The sequence below is a fragment of the Sorex fumeus genome, unplaced genomic scaffold, assembly GCF_029834395.1.
Source record: "Sorex fumeus unplaced genomic scaffold, SorFum_2.1 ptg000006l, whole genome shotgun sequence".
Taxonomy (NCBI): Eukaryota; Metazoa; Chordata; class Mammalia; order Eulipotyphla; family Soricidae; genus Sorex; species Sorex fumeus.
This window is the reverse complement of record NW_026606063.1, coordinates 37,451,964-37,473,549: the sequence shown is the minus strand read 5'-3', so window position 1 is coordinate 37,473,549 and position 21,586 is coordinate 37,451,964.

Here is a 21,586-nt window from a genome sequence, read left to right as displayed (position 1 = left end):
TTTCTGCTATTTTACTTATTGACCCTGGAAGTATTTCTACTGAAAGTCAGATAGTTAAGAAATTGGTTTCTGTGCTCTGGAGTCGTGGCCGTGCTGGAGAGCTGCTAGTGGGGGGCAACTGGTGGCCTCGGTAGGGCGTGAAGGGCGGACCGAAACGCCCCCCCTTCCCATGAGGTTTTAGTCGCCCCCACTCCCCCGGCTCATACCTGCTGTCCACAAGGCTCCCATGCGGCCGCCATCCTTCTTTCCAGAGAAGAGAGGGCGAATGGGGCAACACCCTTTCCCCTCTGGCAGACTTGATGGCCTGGATTAACGCATAGTCCTTTCACTTTTCTGCTCCAAGCTGCTGGGTTCTGCATTAAGTCCTTGTGCTTCTGGGGCTGTGGCCGTGCTGGAGAGCCGCTCGTGGGGGGCAACTGGTGGCCTCGGTAGGGCGTGAAGGACTGACCGAAACACCCCCCCTTCCCATGAGGTTTTAGTCGCCCCCACACCCCCGGCTCATACCTGCTGTCCACAAGGCTCCCATGTGGCCGCCATCTTTCTTTCCAGAGGGAGGAGGGCGGAAGGGACCAATACCCTTTCCCCTCCGGCAGACTTGATGGCCTGGATTAACGCATAGTCCGTTCACTTTTCTGCTCCAAGCTGCTGGGTTCTGCATTAAGTCCTTGTGTTTCTGGGACTGTGGCCATGCTCCAAACTAAACTATGATTTTCAGAGAGAAACGTTGGGTGGTTTACTTCCCATGGATCACTTTGTATATAGAGAGATGTCGCGCGGCCGCGTCGGCCGCGCGGTTTTGAGGAAAAGTCCTAGTTCCCGCATACTCGAGCTGTGCTTGTAGAGGCTTCTGGTCACCGGGGTTCCATCTGGGGGAGCGGGATGCGGTACCTACCCCATCTGGGACTTCCCGATGATCTCGGCTCTTTTTGGAACCTGTTATTTTTTTCCTTCGGGATCTGTGGATCCCGCCCTCCATGTAGTCCTTCTCTTCGGCTGAATCTACATTAAAAATATTTAAATTGGATTTTGGTGATCATTTCTTAAACATTGGGAGTGACAGTTTTCTGCTTATCAAAGATACTCATAATCTAGGTTTTGAAAATGAATTTGAAATTTTTGCTGACCATTTTTTAATGATCTTTCCTGCATCTTCTGCGATTTACTGAACTTGTATTCTATGTGGAATAGCTGTTGTTTGCTGGTTAATCTTCAAAGTTATGAATGAGAAAAATAATGTCATTTCTTGCACTTCTTACATTTCATTCTGCTTTTTACTCATTGACAACATACTTCTGGCTACTAAATACAATCACTTTTATTATATTTTCTGCTTATTATGTAAGATACTGGTAAATGTTTTCTGTTTACGCAATGGTAATGTTTGCACTCAAAATCACTTGTGAGTGCATTTTTCGGTTATTATTTGTTGCAAAAATAGAATACTGTCTTCATCTTGTATACATGCCACAATTTATTAATAAACTTTTTGTACTGTTTTCTTTGGTTTTGTTTGGGATCACATCCAGTTTGACTCAGGGCTTACTCTTGGGTCTGCCCTCAATCACTTACTGTACTAAACTGCTTGCTGAATAGCCCAGATTGCATTCATATCTATATACATTTTTTTCAGTACTTTGATACATATCTTATATGATTTTTTCTTTATACATCCTTCCATGTGAATTACATGAAATAGACAGACATTTTTATGCATGCACAGCACTGTAGCACTGTTCTGTAGCACTTTACTCCCATTGTTCATAGATTTGCCCTAGTGGGCACCAGTAACGTCTCCATTGTGAGACCTGTAGTTACTGTTTTTTGCACATCGAATACAACGTGGGTAGCTTGCTAGGTTTTGCCATGAAGGCAGGATACTCTCGGTAGCTTGCTGAGCTGTCCAAGAGGGACAGAGTAATCGAACCAGGTCGGCCACATGAAGGGCAAACGCACTATCCCCTGTGCTATAGCTCCATCCTTAAGTTTGCAGATTATTTTTAATTAGAGTTGTTAGTAACTACTTTGCTGGAGAGCAACTGGAGACTGAGATTTTAAATAACAAACTTCCTTCTAAAAGCACTTCTTGAGAAAAATTCAAGTACCCATTTTTGAGGTAGGATCAGAAACCAGGGTAAGGTTGCTATCCTTCAACTCATCAAGGAGATTGAGTCACATATGTGAACCGTAAGAAACAGATGTGAACTCCACAAGTCAAAATGAAAATCTGAATACTACAATGCTAATAGTTGTAATCACTGCAAATGCCTATATTAATGTAAGGTATCTTCCTCCTAGTTTCTGCATAGTCCTGGCAAGAAAATCCACATTCTTAGGTTCTATAACCTGGCAAAACATAAGGGACAGAGAGATAGTACAGGAGGAGATAAGGTACTTGCTTTGTACGCAGCCAATTCAGTTGAACCTCTGTCAATACACAGAGTTTCCTGAGCACTACAAGGCACCTCTCCACAGTACACAGCAAGGAGTAGCCCAAGATCATTGCCGGGTATTGGTCCAACCTGCACTCTACCCCACTTACAATAAAAATAATGGGAAAAATGGAACAAGTCTCTATGCCATCTCTGCACTTCTGGTTTCTTTCTTCTCCAATAAAATGTTACTCATTCTCTTAGGACTTCCTCTTTTTAAAATGCTTCCATTCTAGAAAATAACATATGAGTTCAATAGGTGATCAAGCTACAGGTAGAGCTAAGGCAAGGAGAAACTATCTATAAGCAAGAAATCCATGTACAAAACACATCACCTGAGGCTCTATAGCTCTGTTTTCACTTTGGAAGCACAGCGACAAATATACAAAGTGCCAAAACGTTCCAGCCCTTCAACCACTCAAAACTCTGGACTAATGGGAATTCAGTTGAATGTTGGTATTAGAAGCTTCTCTCTAGCAAAAACTTTAAGTTAATATTGTTCATCTCAAACGTTGTAGGAGATTCTCAGTCTCACAGATTCTTTTCATCACCTCTTATTCCTTACAGAAAATTTTGAAAATTCATCTGTATTGGGAACTGCACATTCTCTGCAGCTTCTGCTTCCCGTGGTGAAAAATGCAGCTTCCCTGCAACTACTCCAGAGTATGTGCTCCAGCTGGTAGTTCTGCTTGGCTCCTGCCCTCAGCTTCTGGCATCTCTTTCCAACCACTGATGGGCAGTGCCTATCTTTACCAACATTCTAGCACAACGATGCTGTCTGGAATGTCTGGTCAGAGCCACATGTCCACTGCAGCTTCTTTCTACCCGAGTATTTTGGAGTGGGATATTGCAGGATTTGCTTAAGAGAAGTCTTCCACGGGAGACTTTACTCTGATTGTCCTTGACCAAGATACCACTGAGTCTTCCATAACTATGGCAGCTTACTATGAGAAAACCTTAGATACCAACAACACGGTGTCTGTGTACCCATTACATTCTGCCAGTCTTGTTGAGAGGACACCATCTCAGGTTCCAAATCAGAGTCTTAGCCTGTCACTTCCCTACCAAGAATCATAGTTAGTAGCTGGCAGAGATTTTTTCATCTATTCTATCTTTACCCACTATCCTTTTCTGGGTGTATGTTTGCTAGCAGAATACCCGAACCTTAGAGATTTTTGACTGGGGATGATTACTCATAATATTACGTCCCTTTGTACCCCTAAAGTAAGTAATAGTGTATATTATAATGTATGAATATATATTTTAATTTTATTAAACATCATATAATGTATATTAGTAATAATGTAATGCTATTGATTAACAAGGCACTATAAATGATGATCTAGAAATTTTATTGATTTATTAATAAAATATGTAAGCTCAAAAGAATAATAGGAGAATTTAGCTAACATCAGAGTCTGAGGAAGTTGAAACTGTCATAAATGTCCTGTAGGATTCTATCTCCTAACCTCCTTCGTTCTACCTCTCTCTCTCTCTCTCTCTCTCCCTCCAATCCGGTCTTCTTCTTGGGAATCTGACCTCCTTATTGGCTAGCCTCTGCCTTTCAACTGTCTGCTTTATGACATCATTCTCCCACCAAACCTACCACCACCTAGTAGAATCTTAGGATTCCCGTGCAGTTGTTTGTAAAAGAAAATTTGAATCATTATGGCAAGTGACCAGTGACCAATGACCAATGACCAGTGACTATCATCAGTACTGGACACTTGTGGTCTTACGCTTCAGTGTTCAGACGTACTCTCGTATTGTCTCCTCTTATTGTCTAACTCTATCGGTATTTCCTCTTCTCTGACCATGTCAGGTAAGGAATAATACTTTTCAGACCTTTTCATTAGAGTTCTTGTCTCTAAACGTAGTACTCAAGTAAAAACATCATGTAATAATGGAAGAAAATATTCCACGAGAATTTTATCAACCTCATTTTAGCTTGACTTTGACACTTGCTGTGTGATTTTAGACACTGACTTTCTTTCTCGCATATACAGAAATTTTTCCTCATTTGTTACATTATATTTTAGTGAGAGGTGTCCTGTGACCATGGCCAAACCTAACAGCAAACTTCGGAAAGCTGAATCCAGCACGACCAGCAAGACAAAGAGCCATGGGCAGGAGAAGACAAAAAGGGTCAGAGAAAAGTCTAAGAAAGCTGAGGAGAGTAAGCAGCCATGGAACAAGGTCAGGGCAGAAAAGAAGCACACCATTGCCAAGATGAAACGCAAGAAAAGTCAACCTGAGCTTTGCCAAGAGGCCTTTCAAAAGCCCCGCAGCTGCCTAGGCATGCACATGCTGGAGACTGTGCAAGTGTTTCATGCTCTGGGGAAGAAGAGTGATCCAAAGCCTGGATTCTCTTCCTCCCGGGTTCTAGGTAGTTCAAAGAAGCCCAGCGATTTCCAGCCATCCCTAACTGTCAAACCATGGCTAGGTGCTACACCGGATGAAAAAGGTCTTGAGAGAACTCAGGTCAAAGCACAGAAGCCAAGTAGCAGTGCTGAAGAACGCTTGTCTCCATCCCTGTATGAGCTGCCACCTCCTGGAAAGGTCAAATTGGTCCCTTTGCCTTTTCTAACCATGGAGAAGCCACAAACTCGGCCTGTTCGTCGGAGACCACAGTTTGTGGCCTCACATCGTCCTGCGGCAGCTTACCCTGCCAGGCCTCACTCTACCAATTAAGCTCTGCCAACAGTCGCCAATTCATCCTGGACAACCAATGCATCTTTGCCTGGTCCTGCCAAACCAACTCAGCCCATTTCGACCACCCCATCTAGACGAGGTTTGCTGTACCCTACAGCCGACCTATTCCACAGCCTGCAACTTCTAAGCCTGCTAAATACAAGACCACAGTTAGCACTTCTCTCAAGTGGTAGCCCCTTCCCGTCTCTGTGAACAAGCGCCAGTCTCCACCCAAATGTCAGAATAAGTTTCTCCTCCAAGACTTCTGTTACCAACCAATTCCGTGGAGAAACCCCAATTTTCCTGAGCCAGTAATGTCAAAGCCCATCACAAGAGAGCAGAGACCAGAGCATGAGGCTATGAAAAGGAAGGCTCAGCAGGAGCGTGAGAATGCTGCCAAATATACCTCTTTGGGGAAAATGCAGATTTTTATCGAGAGAGAAAAAGAGATGGACATCTCTCTATACTGTGGCTATGTAATGTGTGTAGCTGGAATGGTTGGTGCCATTTTAGTTCCCAATGGTTGCCCTAGACAAACACTACAAATACCATACAAGTTTTATTTATATTGCTATATTTTTAAAAAATTGAAGAGATGCATTAAAGTTAATACACTGGAACTAAAAGTTCTCAATTTTGGATGCTATCAACTGTGGTTGTTATTTGGAGGGGATTGGAGTTGAACGATGACATGAGAAAGAATGGGAAGTTAGAGAGAGGACAAAGGGGGACCAGACAAGACTCTGAGAAAGATAAACTTGGTCCAGGGTTATAAATCCCATAAGAGGAGAAATTTCACGGGCCTGATGAAGAGTGGGGGAGGGTCAGAGCAATAGTATAGCTGATAGGACATATCCCTGCACACAAGACTGACCCAAGTTCAATTCTTGCAATCTTATATGGTCCCCAGAGTCCCACCAGATGTGAAACTTGAGTGCAAAGTCAGGAGTAAGGCCAGAGCACAGTCATGTATGCCCCATCCACAGTCTCCTTCAAAAAAGAATGGGAGAAATGGCACAAAGAGAATGTTTGGGTTAGAATAAATTTAGAATAGGCCGAGGAAGCAGATGAGTCTAAGATGATCAAAAGGAAATTAAATTCTTTCATGGAGGCTGTTTTATGCCTCATAACCATTTTGGAAAATGAAGAAATTTGAGACACATCTCCAAAAGGTTTGGGTGGTCTATCCACAAATGATCATGGCTTGGGAATGAGACCACATACACTGGGGAATGAGCCTGCCAGATGAGTGGTCAATGGTCCTCAGAGGTATTCAGGAGCGACTGTTAACAGGAACAGAGCCAAGAAAACAGTTGTAGCATGAAGCCTGAATTTCAGTTCCTGGCATATGTAAAGATAAATCACCATGTAGTCAGGTTCTATGTTCAGAAACCCTAGATCCACCATTTCACTTTATCTTCCCAAAAAATACTCAGAGCTGGTATTATGGTGCCACTGTGTTAGCAAGGTTCAACAATGAGGTCTATGTGACTAAGTTCTTTTGATTTGCAAACTCCCCAAGGTGTCTAAGCCAGCTTTCAGGCCACAGCATTCTGACATTACTGGCATGGCGAGTTCAAAATATAATCACTTAACGGGCCACTCGATGGTCTTCCACGGTCCCTGGTGCCTGCCGCCTGCTCTAAATGTCGCTGTTAACTGAAGTTCACAAAAGAACCAACGCAATAAATGGCTTGGGGCTCTAGGCTGCGGGAGGTACCGGACTGGGACATGCGCACTAGATCATCACTCCCAAATCAGTTGGTACCGGTACTCCTTGAGACTGGGAAGGCAGAGGTGGGAAGAGGTGGTCCTTGGAGAGTTATGGGGTGATGGATGAAAGGGAAGGAAACGGGGAAGGGCAGGCACAGGGAGAGCAGATGGTCATCATGGGAAAGTTGGTGGATGTTCTTTAAACATGTTATAATGTTTTTTAATGAAAAACTGTATTCCATAAATGAGAGGAACAGCAAAAACAGGAAAAGAAAATAGGTTTAAAATAACAGGTCACATCCAAGGTCAGAAAGAGCTCCAAGGGCTGGAGTTCTCTCTGGAGCTCCTGACTGCATCTTGGGCAGGCAGCCTGGTCACCCAAGCATCACTTGTATGTGACCACAAAACTCCCAAGTGTTATACATAAAAAAATAAAGAAACAAAGTGTGGGCTGCATACGATTGAGAGTGGTTGACTCTCTTTCCTTTCGCGGGGGCAGTGGGAGGGACTTTAAAGTGAAGTGTTTTCATTATTTCCTAAGGGGAAAATAGTCAGAACACCTGGTCAGCACCGGGAATAAAGGCCCAAAAGGGGAGTGTCTCATGGCCTTATGTTGCTACAGTGAAAAATGTAAGGTTTATTAGTTTATGTAATTTAGAGTTTGCAAAGAAAAACCTCGGTCACAGCCCTACAGTTATTCCCAATTTTCGTAGGTGCTTGTAGGGAATGAGTGAAGGAGAGAGAACTTGCACCCTTTTACAATACTCATCTGCATAAACTTCTTTTTGTGTGGGAAACACCATTTGAGATTAACTTCAGTGGCAATTGGTATACTTGCGAGTTTTGCAACTATTACCATTTTCTATCCATAACATCTTCATCATTGCCAAAAAGAGCCTCTTCACTATGCGCTGACCTCTCCATTCTCTCTTTCCTCTGGTTTCTGGCAACACTCATTTTTCTGTCTATGTATTTGCTTACTCTGAACACTTCATATACATGGATCCTTAGATATGTGACCTTTGGACAGCCTTTTTCACACCCTGATGCTTTCAAAGATCATCTGTGCTATAGTGTGTCATTACTTCCTATGACTAATATTCTTTTGTATGGATCACCCATATTGGAGAGGTTTCCAGACTTCCTAAATACACAGAGCCCTGGACGTCTCATACATAGGCTAAATGAAATACTGAAGTGTTTGGAGACATTGTACAGAGGATAGTGTGCTTGCCTTGCACGCAGTGGGCCTGAATTGGCTCCCTGGCACCCCATGTAATACCCTGATCCCTGCCAGGGGTGATCCCTGATGGCAGAGCCAAGAGGAAGCTCTGAGCACCATCAGGTGTGGCTCCAATACAAAAAATAAAAGCATTCATGCACACACAGAAAATACCATCCCATTCATATATTTCTAGATGCTAATGACATCAGGGTGTAGACTGGATAATGGTAATTGAAAAAGATCATCAACCCTGCGAATGTTCCTTTGTTTCATAAAAACTCGACTGAGTGCATGCTATGGCTGGTGATGGAGAGATTTGGTGCATTCACAGGTGAGTCACTGGCATAACATTTGTTTTGACAAAAGGAGGCAGGAGAAGATGATGCAGATAGAAGACAAGGTTATGTGACCTTGGTGGTCAAGATGGAGTGTTTTAACTACCTGCTTGTTAGTTAGCTACTTGACTAACTGCTTGTCCGTTATCAGAAGTTAGCAGAAAATAGAAGCTAAAGACCTACTAGAGAAAGCATATATCCTGAATGACACCTTTGTCCCAGTGATCTTTATAATAAATTTCTGGCTTCTCGGAGTGCAGATTTTTTTCTTCTTCTGATGTTCAAGCTATCAGGTGATTAATTAGAGCAATCACAGAAAAATAAACAAAACAACACTTCAAAAACATAACAGTTTGTAAACCAGTACAGTGTTCCAGGAACAAATCTTTGAAACCAATACATATAAAACTTAATATTCTTGTTTCTATTTCACTCTTAAATATACACAGTACATATTAATGGAAATTGTGTGGCTATTTGGAAAGTAGCAAAATATTGAACTTGGGACTTAAATTGGACAGAGCCAGACTTGTTCTTTGCTCTACTTTGATTTTCAAACTATTTTGGCTTTTTATTATAATGACTCCCCCAAATGGACTTTACAATGATGGAGAGCACTGAAGGGAATGTAAGATGATCTTAGGTTGAAAATGGGATTTGACTAGCTAGATGTTCATACAGGATCTAAGAGATATCAAGCACTTGTAGGGCATTTGCACTGGAAATGGTTGACCCAAGTTCAAAACCTTGCATCCCAATGGTCCTCTGAGCCTGCCAGAAGTGATCGCTATGCACAGGGAGTAGGCTCTGAGCACCACCAATTGTAACTTCAGGAATTCCTTGTGTTATTCTGATTCTTTTTATAGCTCCCCAATTATCCCACTCTACTTGCGATTTTCTAATAGATGGTGTAATTTGTTTATCACAATAATTGGTTATAATCTATCTAAATTCTCATCTGCCAAATCCAATTGTCAATTTCAACCTCCTTCCAACAGGACTCTGTCAGAGACAATGAAACAAACACATAAGTACACAAACATGAAGATTGTCCAAGCTTTAGGGTCACATGGGCAACCATCAGTGGTCTCACAGGCAGGGCAATCAATGCAATATTGCTCTCCCAGCACCACCAGCCCACAGGTGAGTCTTGTTGAAGTTCACAGAGACATCAAGGAAAGTTAGTAAGTACAGCAAAATTCCGGAGGTACATGGAGAGCAGGGGCTGGGGTAGTTCACACAGCAGAGCAATAGGCATCCTTAAAATATAAACTTGTTGGGGCAGGAGAGATAGTTCAGTGGCAGGGCACCTCTCCTGCACCCAGTCAACTGAGCTCTTCCAGGAGTCATTCCTGAGTGCAATCAGGAGTAACCTCTGAGCATTGCCAGGTTTTGGCCCCCAAACCAAAATAAATAAATAAATAAATAAATAATAAATAAATCATGTTGTGACTGTTTCCTATTCTATTTTTGGCCATATTGTCCTCTAAATCTCAAAGATCCTAGACAGTATTAGTCTACATTTTCACAAGTTTGCAGCTGGCAGATACATTGTCATCTATTCTATCTTTGCAGACTATTCTTTCTTGGTGCATATTTGCCTAAGGAAATATGGGAAATTCGCGTTTTTCTTCTTAGGGGATGATTTCTCATAATACTCTGTCACTTCCTCACCCTAAACAATGTAATTATGTATATTATAATCTATGCACAATAAAATCTAATTCTATTAAATAATGCTTAAAATATATTAGTAATAATTTTATGTTGTTGGTTAACTGTGCAACATAAATGATTAAATAGTAACTTTTTAAATTTATTAATGAAATATTTAAGCTCTTTAGTATAATAGGAGTATTTCACTAACATAAGAATCTGAGGAAAGTGAAACTGTTATAAGTGTCTTGTAGGATTCCATTTCCCTAGCCTGCTTAATTCCACCTCCCTCTCTATCCAATACTGGCCTTTTCTTGAGAATGTGACCTCCTTATTGGCAAGCCTCTCCCTTTGGAATTCTAGGGAAACAACTAAGCATGTTCTGATTAATTCCTAATATGAAGTAAATTTTGCTGGTTTGTTTTGAAGTTAAGGAATTGATATCTAAGTGTAAAAACTTTTTAATGCTTTTTGAATGGAGTAACTTCCTCTTTCCCTCAAATGGAGTTAAAGTTTAAAGGATTCTGGCAGAAGAGTTTCATCTAAAGCTCCACGAATAGCTAAAGCAACCCTTGGGGAAAGAAGATGGATGGGCTCTTCCTCTTCGCCCCCCAAGCTGTGTTGATCTTCTCCCAAACCCAGGTCCGTTCATCTGCCGGTACTTGAACCTGGGACTTGGATTTCTCCCTGCAAGCCCCCCAGGCGTCCTCTCAGACAAGCTGTGCTGGTCTTCTCCCCATCCCAGTCTTTGCTCCCCCCACACACACCGGGTACCCGTGGGGGGTGTGGCCGTTTAGAAGTGGGTGTGGCCTCTGTAGAAGTGGGCGTGGCCTAATTTCATAAGGAAATCACTCAAGCGGACGCAGGTAGTTTAGCCATACCAAGGAACCTAGTCCCCAAACCTACACACCAACATGAAAAAGCAAGGCAAATCAACACCACATGGGGAGCACAACGAAAAGAATCCAGAAATCTCTGTCGATACTGCTCGCCTAAGGGACCTCTCTGACAAGGAATTCAGATAGAAAGTCATAAAGATGTTGAATCAACTCAATGAAATAGTCATACAGATAAGCAGTAACGTGACAGGAAAAAAAGACAAATTATGGGAAGAAATGAGAGCAGAAATTTCATGAATAAAAGATTCCGTATATGAAATGAAAAACTCAGTCTGTGCCTTCAACAGTAGAATAACCGCAGCTGAAGAGAGAATCAGTGAGCTGGAAGATCAGCTGCACCAAGCCAACAGGCAACAATACACAGTGGCAAGGGACCTCAAAATAGATCGACAGAGAATCAGAGTCCTAGGAGAAGATTCTAAGAGGACGAGCATTAGAATCATTGTAGTACCAGAAGTTCAGGGTAACAATCCCAATGAAAAAAAATACAGTTAAAAATCATTGCTGAAAAATTCCCAGAGCTCCACAATGCAGCCATTCAGGTTCAAGGAGCCCAAAGAGTGCCAGCTAAAAGAGACCCTAACAAAAACACTCCAAGATCTATCATAGTTAGAATGATCGATGCTGCCAATAGAGATACAATACTGCAAGCAGCAGGGTCAAAGAAATAAATCACATGCAAAGGAGCACCCCATAGATTCACAGCAAATCTAACAGAGGAAACCCTCCAAACCCGAAGACAATGGCGGTATACAGTAAAAAACTCACTGAAATGAATGCTTCACCAAGAATACTCTATCCAGCTAAACTCTCACTCAAAACCCAAGGAACGATACACTATTTTCTAGATAAACAGCGGCTCGGGAACTTCATAGACTCAAAACCAAACCTAAAAGAAGGACTAAAGGGGCTACTATAGGACAAGAAAAACCCTACAAGCACAACAGACCCTTACAGAAAGAAGACACAAAACCCCATAACAATAATCTCTCTCAACGTCAATGGTAAATTCACCAATTAAGACACACAGAGTGGCAAAATGGATTCAGAGACAGAACCCAACATTCTGCTGCCTACAAAAAACTCATCTCAACACTCAGAGCAAACACAGACTCAAAGTGAAAGGATGGAAAACAATTCTGCAAGCAAACAGTTCCCTTAAAAAAGCTGGGGTGGCCATACTAGTATCTGACAACATTAATTTCACCTTGAAAAAGATTAGAAGCGACAGCGAAGGCTATTTTCTCTTCATCAAGGGATACGTACAACAGGAAGAAACCACACTCTTAAATGTATATGCACCTAATGAGGAAACAGGTAAATATTTCAAACAACTTCTAACAGATCATAAGGAGGACATTGCTAGCAACACAATAGTAGCTGGAGACTTCAACATCGACTTCTCACCTCTGGATAGATCAACAAGAACAAAACTTAGCAAAGAAACATTGGCTTTGAAAGAAGAAACAGAAGAGAAAGGGCTTATACAACTATACAGGGTTTTACACCCCAGAAAGAGAGAATACACATTCTTCTCCAGTGAGCACAGAACATTTTCCCAAAATAGACCATGTCCTAGGCCAAAAAACATACCTCAATGGAATCTGGAAAACATAAATAGTATCAACAATCTTTTAAAACCAGGATGCACTGAGAATAGAAGTGAATCACACACAGGCACGGAGAAACAAATCAAATACCTGGAAATTAAACAACTCAATGCTGAACAACGAGTGGATCAGGAAGGAAGTCAAGGACGAAATCAAAAGATACTTGGAAAAAATGAGAATGAAGAAACAAGCTACCAGAACTTATGGGATGCAGTTAAAGCTGTATTAAGGGGGAAATTTGTAGCTCTGCAAGCATATGTCAGGATGGAATTAAGGATTCACATAAACAACTTGACTTCACAGTTCAAGATCTTAGAAAAGGATCAACGGAAGGAGCCCAAATCAGGCAGAGGGAAAGAGATCCTAAAACTTAGAGCAGAAATCAATGACATGGAAACCAAAGAAACAATCCGGAAAATCAATGAAACCAAGAGCTGGTTCTTTGAGAAAATAAATAAGGTAGATAAACCACTAGCAACACTCACACACTCACAAAGAAACAGATAAGGAGAACCAGAATAAATCGAATGAGGAATACAATGGGGATATCACAAGAGAAACCAAAGAAATTCAAAAGGTCATCAGAGACTACTTTGAAAATCTGTATTCCACAAAACAAGAGAACCTAGGAGAAATGGATAAATTCCCAGATACCTATAATCTCTCAAAGGTGAATGAAGAAGATCTAGAGTACCCGAATAGACTTATTAACATCAAGTAAATTGAAACTGTAATCAAAGGTCTTCCCAAAAACAAAATCCCCGGTCCAGATGGATTCACTAGCGAATTTTGCCAAACATTTAAAGAGGACCTATTGCCAGTACTTCTCAAGCTTTTCCAAGGAAATTGAAAAAGCAGAAACTCTCCCAAACAGTTTCTATGAAGCCCATATATCTCTAATACCAAAAGGAAACAAAGACACCACAAGAAAAGAAAACTACAGGTCGATATCCCTGATAAACACGGATGCGAAGATTCTCAACAAAATACTAGCAAATAGAATTCAACAGCTCATCAAAAAGATCATACACCATGACCAAGTGGGATTCATCCTGGGGATGCAAGTATGGTTTAACATTCGAAATTCATTCAACATAATCCATCATATCAACAAAAGAAATGATAAAAATCATATGATCACATCAATAGATGCAGAGAAAGCATTTGACAAGATCCAGCACCCGTTTATGAGGAAAACCCTCACCAAAATGGGAATAGAAGGAACTTTCCTCAATATAGTAAAAGCCATCTACCACAAGCCTACAGGAAGCATCATACTCAATGGGGAAAAGCTTAGAGCCTTCCCCCTAAGATCAGGGACGAGACTAGGATGCCCACTCTCTCCGCTACTGTTCAATATCATACTGTAAGTAATTGCAATAGTGATTAGTCAAGAAAAAGATATTAAGGGCATCCAGGTAGGAAAGAAAGAATTCAAGTTCTCACTATTTGCAGATGATATGATACTATATTTAGACAACTCTATAACCTCTACCAAGAAACTGCTAGAAACAATAGACTAGTATAGTACAGTTACAAGCTACACAATCAATTCCTAAAAGTCCATGGCTTTCCTATATGCAAATAGTGAGAGAAAATAAAGTGACATGAAAAAAAACCAATCTTATTCACAACTGTGCCCCAGAAAACAAGTATCCAGGAATCAGCTTAATTATGAAAGTAAAGGATTTGTACAAAAAAAACTATAAAATGCTACTTCAGGAAATAAAAGAGGACATGAGGAAATGGAACAATATCCCCTGCTCATGGACTGGGAGAATTAACATTGTCAAAATGGCAATACTTCCCAAAGCATTGTACAAATTCAATGCAATCCCTATAACAATACCCATGACATTCTTCAAAGAAATAAAGCAAACACTCCTGAAAATTATATGGAACAATAAGCACCCACGAATAGTTAAAGCAATTCTTGGGAAAAAGAAAATGGGAGGAATCAACCTCCCTAACATCAAATTCTACTACAAAGCAGTAATACTTAAACAGCATGGTACTGAAACAAAGGCAAAGTCAGAGATCTTTGGAACAGGGTTTTATATACCGATATGCCCCTCAAATATATGACCAGCTGATCGTTGATAAGGGAGCAAGAAATATGAAGTGGAGGAAGGAAAGCCTCCACTTGTGCTGGCAAAACTGGACAGCTACATGCAAAAACTAGACTCATATATCTGCATAACACCATTTTAAAAAGTAAGATCCTGATCCGCGTGGGACGGGCACAGAGGCCCAGCTCTGGGCAACAAAGCTGAACGGCTCCAATTCCAACAGGTACAGCCCGCCCCCAAGGGCCTGGGTTCCTCTCTGGGCACGCGCAGCTAGAAACAGCCCCGAGACAGCCGGTTTTCAACCCCTGATCCGCGTGGGACGGGCACAGAGGCCCAGCTCTGGGCAACAAAGCTGAACGGCTCCAATTCCAAACAGGAGACATTCCCAACTCCTCGCCCAGTGCCAGGGACTCTTCTACATATGCCATAGGAACCATAAGCTAACTTCTTAGATGGAAACTTCTCTATTTTAGCTCAGCCACTAGAAATACAGTTGCCAATAACTCATAAGCCTATCTTAACTCACACTGCATATCAAGCAGAATAGTAACACTGAATGTGAAGGACTAAACCACACCTCTCACAATGGTAAAGCAACGCAAAAGCCCACCAAACATTCATATTGAAGAGTCTAGCCCAGATGACACCAACAGTACTGTAGTGTTAGACAACCTCTCTGACAAGGAATTCAGAAGGGAGCTACTTAGGATGCTTAGGGAATTAAAAGAAACAATGGAAACCAATGCCAATAGAAGACAAGAGGATCTGAAGGCAGAAATGAGGAAAATGCAATCAGAAATGTCAGACCTGAAAAATCTCGTAGGCGAATTGAAAAGCTCAGTGGAAGGCCTCAGCAGCAGAGTAACAGCGGCTGAGAACAGAATCAGTGAGCTCGAAGATGAAGTTCAGAGACTCTCCAGAAAAGAGCAGAAAATGGAAAAGAGACTCACAATTCGGGAACAGATGGCAAGTGAAGATCGTGATGAAGCCAAGAGGGGTAACATAAGAATTATTGGAGTCCCAGAGGGACAGGAAGAAAACCTCGATGAAGAAGAAACTGTCAAAGACATCATTGCTACAACATTTCCAGAGCTGAAGAAAACTTGTGACCACATTCAGGAGGCCCGAAGGGTACCAGCTAGAAGAAATCCGAATAAAAATACCCCAAGACACATTCTGATCAAAATGACCAAAACCTTAGACAGAGACAAAATTCTGAAAGCAGCAAGATCGAAGAAAGAAATCTCTTACAAAGGAGCATCCTTAAAATTCACAGCTGATTTTTCTGATGAAACCCTCATGGCCCGAAAACAGTGGTGGGACATAGTAAAAAAACTCAATGAAATAAATGCCTCCCCCAAAATACTTTTCCCAGCAAGACTCTCATTCATAATAGAAGGAACAACACACAGTTTCACAGACAAACAACAGCTCAGGAACTTCATAGACTCAAAACCATGGTTACAAGAACAACTAAATGGGCTACTTTAAGGCAAGAAAGGCCCCTCAAATACACCCAATTTTAACAGAACAATGGGATAAAATCCCATAACAATAATCTCTCTCAATGTCAATGGGCTAAAAGCACCAATTAAAAGACATAGAGTGGCAGGATGGATTAGAAAATTGAACCCAACATTCTGCTGCCTGCAAGAAACGCATCTCAATAGTCAAAGCAAACACAGACTCAGAGTCAAAGGCTGGAAAACAATCCTACAGGCAAACAGCTCCCATAAAAAAGCTGGGGTAGCCATCCTTATATCAGACCACATTGATTTCAGAGTGAGGAAGGTCATAAGAGACAGTGAAGGCCATTACTTATTGATCAGAGGATCTGTACAACAGGAAGAACTTACAATAATAAATGTATATGCACCTAATGAGAGACCAGCAAAGTACTTAAAACAACTACTCATAGATTTGGAAAAAGACATCAATAGCAACACAATACTAGTGGGAGACTTCAACACTGCTCTGTCACCTCTTGATAGATCAACCAGACTCAAGCTTAGCAAGGACATACTTCATTTGAGGGACACAATGGAAGAAAGGGACTTAGTAGATATATACAGGACACTTCATCCACAAAAAGCTGAATACACATTCTTCTCAAGCGTACATGGAACATTCTCCAAGATAGACCACATGCTGAGCCACAAAACATGCCTCCATAAAATTAAGAAGGTAGAGATTGTATCAACAATCTTCTCAGACCATAATGCGCTGAAATTAGAAGTAAATCACACACAAAAACAGAAAACTAAATCAAACACCTGGAAATTAAACAGTGCACTATTGAACAACGAGTGGATTAGACAGGAAATCAAAGAGGAAATCAAAAGATTCCTAGAAACGAATGAAAATGAGAACACGAGTTACCAAAACTTATGGGACACAGCAAAGGCTGTGTTAAGAGGAAAGTTTATAGCTCTACAAGCATTCCTCAGGAAGGAGGAGCGAGCACACATAAGTAACCTAACCTCACAGCTTAAGAGCTTGGAGAAGGACCAAAAAAAGGAGCACAACCCGAACAGGAGAAAGGAAATAATAAAACTCAGAGCAGATATTAACGAGAGGGAAACCCAAAAAACAATCCGAAAGATCAATGAAACCAAGAGCTGGTTCTTTGAGAAAATTAACAAGATCGATAAGCCTCTAGCAAAACTCACAAAGAAAGGGAGAGAGAAAACCCTAATAAACCGAATCAGAAATGAAAAGGGGGTCATTACAACAGAAACCACAGAAATTCAGAGGATCCTCAGGGAGTACTTTGAGAAGCTTTATGCCACGGAACATCAAAACCTCGAGGAAATGGATAAATTCCTAGACTCCTACAGACTCCCAAGGCTGAACCAAGAAGACCTGGAATACCTGAACAGACCTATCACCATCAAGGAAATTGAAATGGTAATAAAAAGTCTCCCCAAGCACAAAAGTCCTGGCCCGGATGGATTCACTAGTGAATTCTTCCAAATCTTTAAAGAGGACTTACTCCCAATGCTCTTTAAGCTTTTCCACGAAATTGAAATATCAAAAACACTTCCAAACAGTTTCTACGAAGCAAATATCACACTGATACCAAAAGCAGACAGAGATACCACAAAGAAAGAGAATTACAGGCCGATATCCCTGATGAACACAGATGCAAAGATCCTCAACAAACTACTAGCAAATAGAATCCAACTACTCATCAAAAAGATCATACACCATGACCAAGTAGGATTCATCCCAGGGATGCAAGGATGGTTCAACATTCGGAAATCAATCAACATAATCCACCATATCAACAAAAGAAAAGATAAAAAGCATATGATCATATCAATAGATGCAGAGAAAGCATTTGATAAGATCCAGCACCCCTTTATGATGAAAACCCTAGCCAAAATGGGTATAGAGGGGACCTTCCTCAACATAATTAAAGCCATCTACCACAAGCCTACAGCAAGCATCATCCTCAATGGGGAAAAACTGAGAGCCTTCCCTCTAAGATCAGGGACGAGACAGGGATGCCCACTCTCTCCACTGCTGTTCAATATAGTACTGGAAGTACTTGCAATAGCGATTAGGCAGGAAAAAGATATTAAGGGCATTCAGGTAGGAAAGGAAGAAATCAAGCTCTCACTATTCGCAGATGATATGATACTCTACTTAGAGAACCCAATAACTTCCACCAAAAAACTCTTAGAAACAATAGACTCGTATAGTAAAGTTGCAGGTTATAAAATCAATACCCAAAAGTCCATGGCTTTCCAATATGCAAACAGTGAGAGAGAAGAAAGCAACATGAAAAAAACAATCCCATTCACAATTGTGCCCCAGAAAATCAAGTACCTAGGAATCAGCTTAACTAAGGAAGTAAAGGACCTGTACAAAGAAAACTACAAAACGCTACTTCAGGAAATAAAAGAGGACATGAGGAAATGGAAAGATATCCCCTGCTCATGGGTCGGGAGACTTAACATTGTCAAAATGGCAATACTACCGAAAGCATTGTATAAATTCAATGCAATCCCTATAAGGATACCCATGACATTCTTCAAAGAAATGGAGCAAACACTCTTGAAATTTATATGGAACAATAAGCCCCCACGAATAGCTAAAGCAATTCTTGGGAAAAAGAAAATGGGAGGAATCAACCTCCCGAACTTCAAACTGTACTACAAAGCAGTAATAATTAAAACAGCATGGTACTGGAACAAAGGCAGAACGGCAGACCAATGGAACAGGGTTGAATACACTGACATCTCTCCTCAATCATATGCTCATCTAATCTTTGATAAAGGTGCAAGTAATGTGAAGTGGAGTAAGGAAAGCCTCTTTAACAAATTGTGTTGGCATCACTGGACGGCTACATGCAAAAAAATAGGCTCAGAACTCTGCCTAACACCATGTACAAAAGTAAGATCAAAATGGATTAAAGACCTCAACATCAGACCAGAAACCATAAGGTACATTGAAGATAAAGTTGGCAAAACCCTCCATGACATTGAAGCTAATGGTATCTTCAAAGATGCCACGCCATTGGCCGAGCAAGTGAAAACAGAGATAGATAAATGGGACTATCTTAAACTAAGAAGCTTCTGCACCTCCAAAGAAACAGTGACCAAAATACAAAGACAGTCTACAGAATGGGAAAGGATATTCACCGAATACACATCTGACAAGGGGTTGATATCCAGGATATACAAAATACTGGTTAAACTCCACAAGAAGAAAACATCCAACCCCATCCAAAAATGGGGCAATGAAATGAACAGAAACTTTCTCAAAGAAGAAATCCGAATGGCAAAAAAGCACATGATAAAATGCTCTACATCATTAATCATCAGGGAGATGCAGATCAAAACCACAATGAGATACCATCTCACACCTCAGAGACTGGCCCACATTCAAAAGAACAAAAGCAACCTATGCTGGCGTGGATGTGGCGAGAAAGGGACACTCCTTCACTCTTGGTGGGAATGTCCACTGGTTCAGCCCTTCTGGAAAACAGTATGGACGATTCTCAAAAAATTAGAAATTGAGCTCCCATTTGACCCAGCAATACCACTCCTGGGAATATATCCCAGAGAGGCAAAAATGTATAGTCGAAGTGACATCTGCACTTGTTTGTTCATTGCAGCCCTCTTTACAATAGCCAGAAACTGGAAGAAACCTGAATGCCCAAGAACAGATGACTGGTTAAAGAAACTTTGGTACATCTACACAATGGAGTACTATGTAGCTCTTAGAAAAGATGAAGTCATGAAATTTACATACAAGTGGTACAATATGGAAAGTATCATGCTAAGCGAAATGAGTCAGAAAGAGAGGGATAGACATAGAAAGATTGCATTCATCTGGGGGATATAAAGTAACAAAGTATGAGATTAATACCCAAGAATAGCTGAGATCAGCACCAGGAGGATTACTCCATAACTTAGAGGCCAGCCGGGTATCCTAGAGGAAAGGGCAGTTCAGATAGAGAAGGGAGCACCAAATAAAGGATGTTTGGAGGATCCTCCCAGGAGGGGAGATGCATGTCGAAAGTAGACTATGGACTGAACATGTTTGCCACTCAATGCCTCTTTTGCAGACCACAACACACAAAAGGAGAGAGAGAACACAGGGGATTGCCCTGCCACAGAGACGGGGGGATGGGGGGATGGGGGTGGGAGGGATATTATCCATGGTGGTGGAAAATGGGCACTGGTGGAGGGATGGGTATCTGATCATTGTATAATTGAAACCAAAGCACAAAAAATTGTAAATCTACAACTTTAAAAAAAATAAAATAAAATAAAGGGGAAAAAAATAAACAAAAAAAAAATAAAAAATAAAAAGTAAGATCAAAATGGATTAGAGAACTCAACATCAGACCGGAATCCACAAGGTACATTGAAGACAAAGTGGACAAAACCCTCCATGACATTGAAGCTAATGGTATCTTCAAAGATGTCACACCACTGGCCAAGCAAGTGAAAACAGAGATAGACAAATGGGACTATCTTAAAATAAGAAGCTTCTGCACCTCAAAAGAAACAGTGACCAAAATACAAAGACAGACTACAGACTGGGAAAGGATATTTGCCGAATACACATCCGACAAGGGGTTGATACCAAGGATATACAAAGTGCTGGCTGAAATGCACAAGAAGAAAACATCCAACCCCATCAAAAATGGGGCGACTGGGACTGGAGAGATAGCACAGTGGGTAGGCCGTTTCCCTGCACGTAGCCTACCTGGGTTCGATTCCCAGCATCCCATATGGTCCCCTGAGCACCCCCAGGAGTAACTTCTGTGTGCAGAGCCAGGAGTAACCCCTGTGCATCAACAGGTGTGACCCAAAAAGTAGAAAAAAAAAGATCAAAAATGGGGCAACGAAATGAACAGAAAATTTCTCAGAGAAGAAATCCGAATGGCTAAAAGGCATATGAGAAAATGCTCTACATCATTAATCATCAGGGAGATACAGATCAAAACAACGAGATATCATTTCATACCACGCAGATGCCAGGGTAGCCCATAGCTTGCTCTGCATCCATCCATTCCCTTGTCAGGTACCCTGTTTTTGGGGTGGTAGGAACTCAGGGCAACTGAGGCATAAGTTGAGAAAACAGATGCCCAGGAGTGAATAATATTTGGAGTCAATGAATTCCCAAATTACAATTGTCTAGCACTAACTGTCTTCCTGTGTCTGTACAAGAAGGTCATTGCTCTGAAGTAAACTCTGCAAAAAGACATAAGGGAAAGAGAAATGCTTAGGGGAAAATGGTGATTAGCTGGTTGGGGAACAGAGCACAGAGAAGATTTTAAAGATAAACATAGAGGAATGGGAGTGTCTCAGGAGCACTGTGACTGGATGCATCCAATAAACCCAAGCTCCCTGTGGCGAGGGAGAAATGACAAACCAATATGATCCTACAATACCAATAGCAGACAGAGATAAAACAAAGAAAAAGAATTGCAGGCCGATATC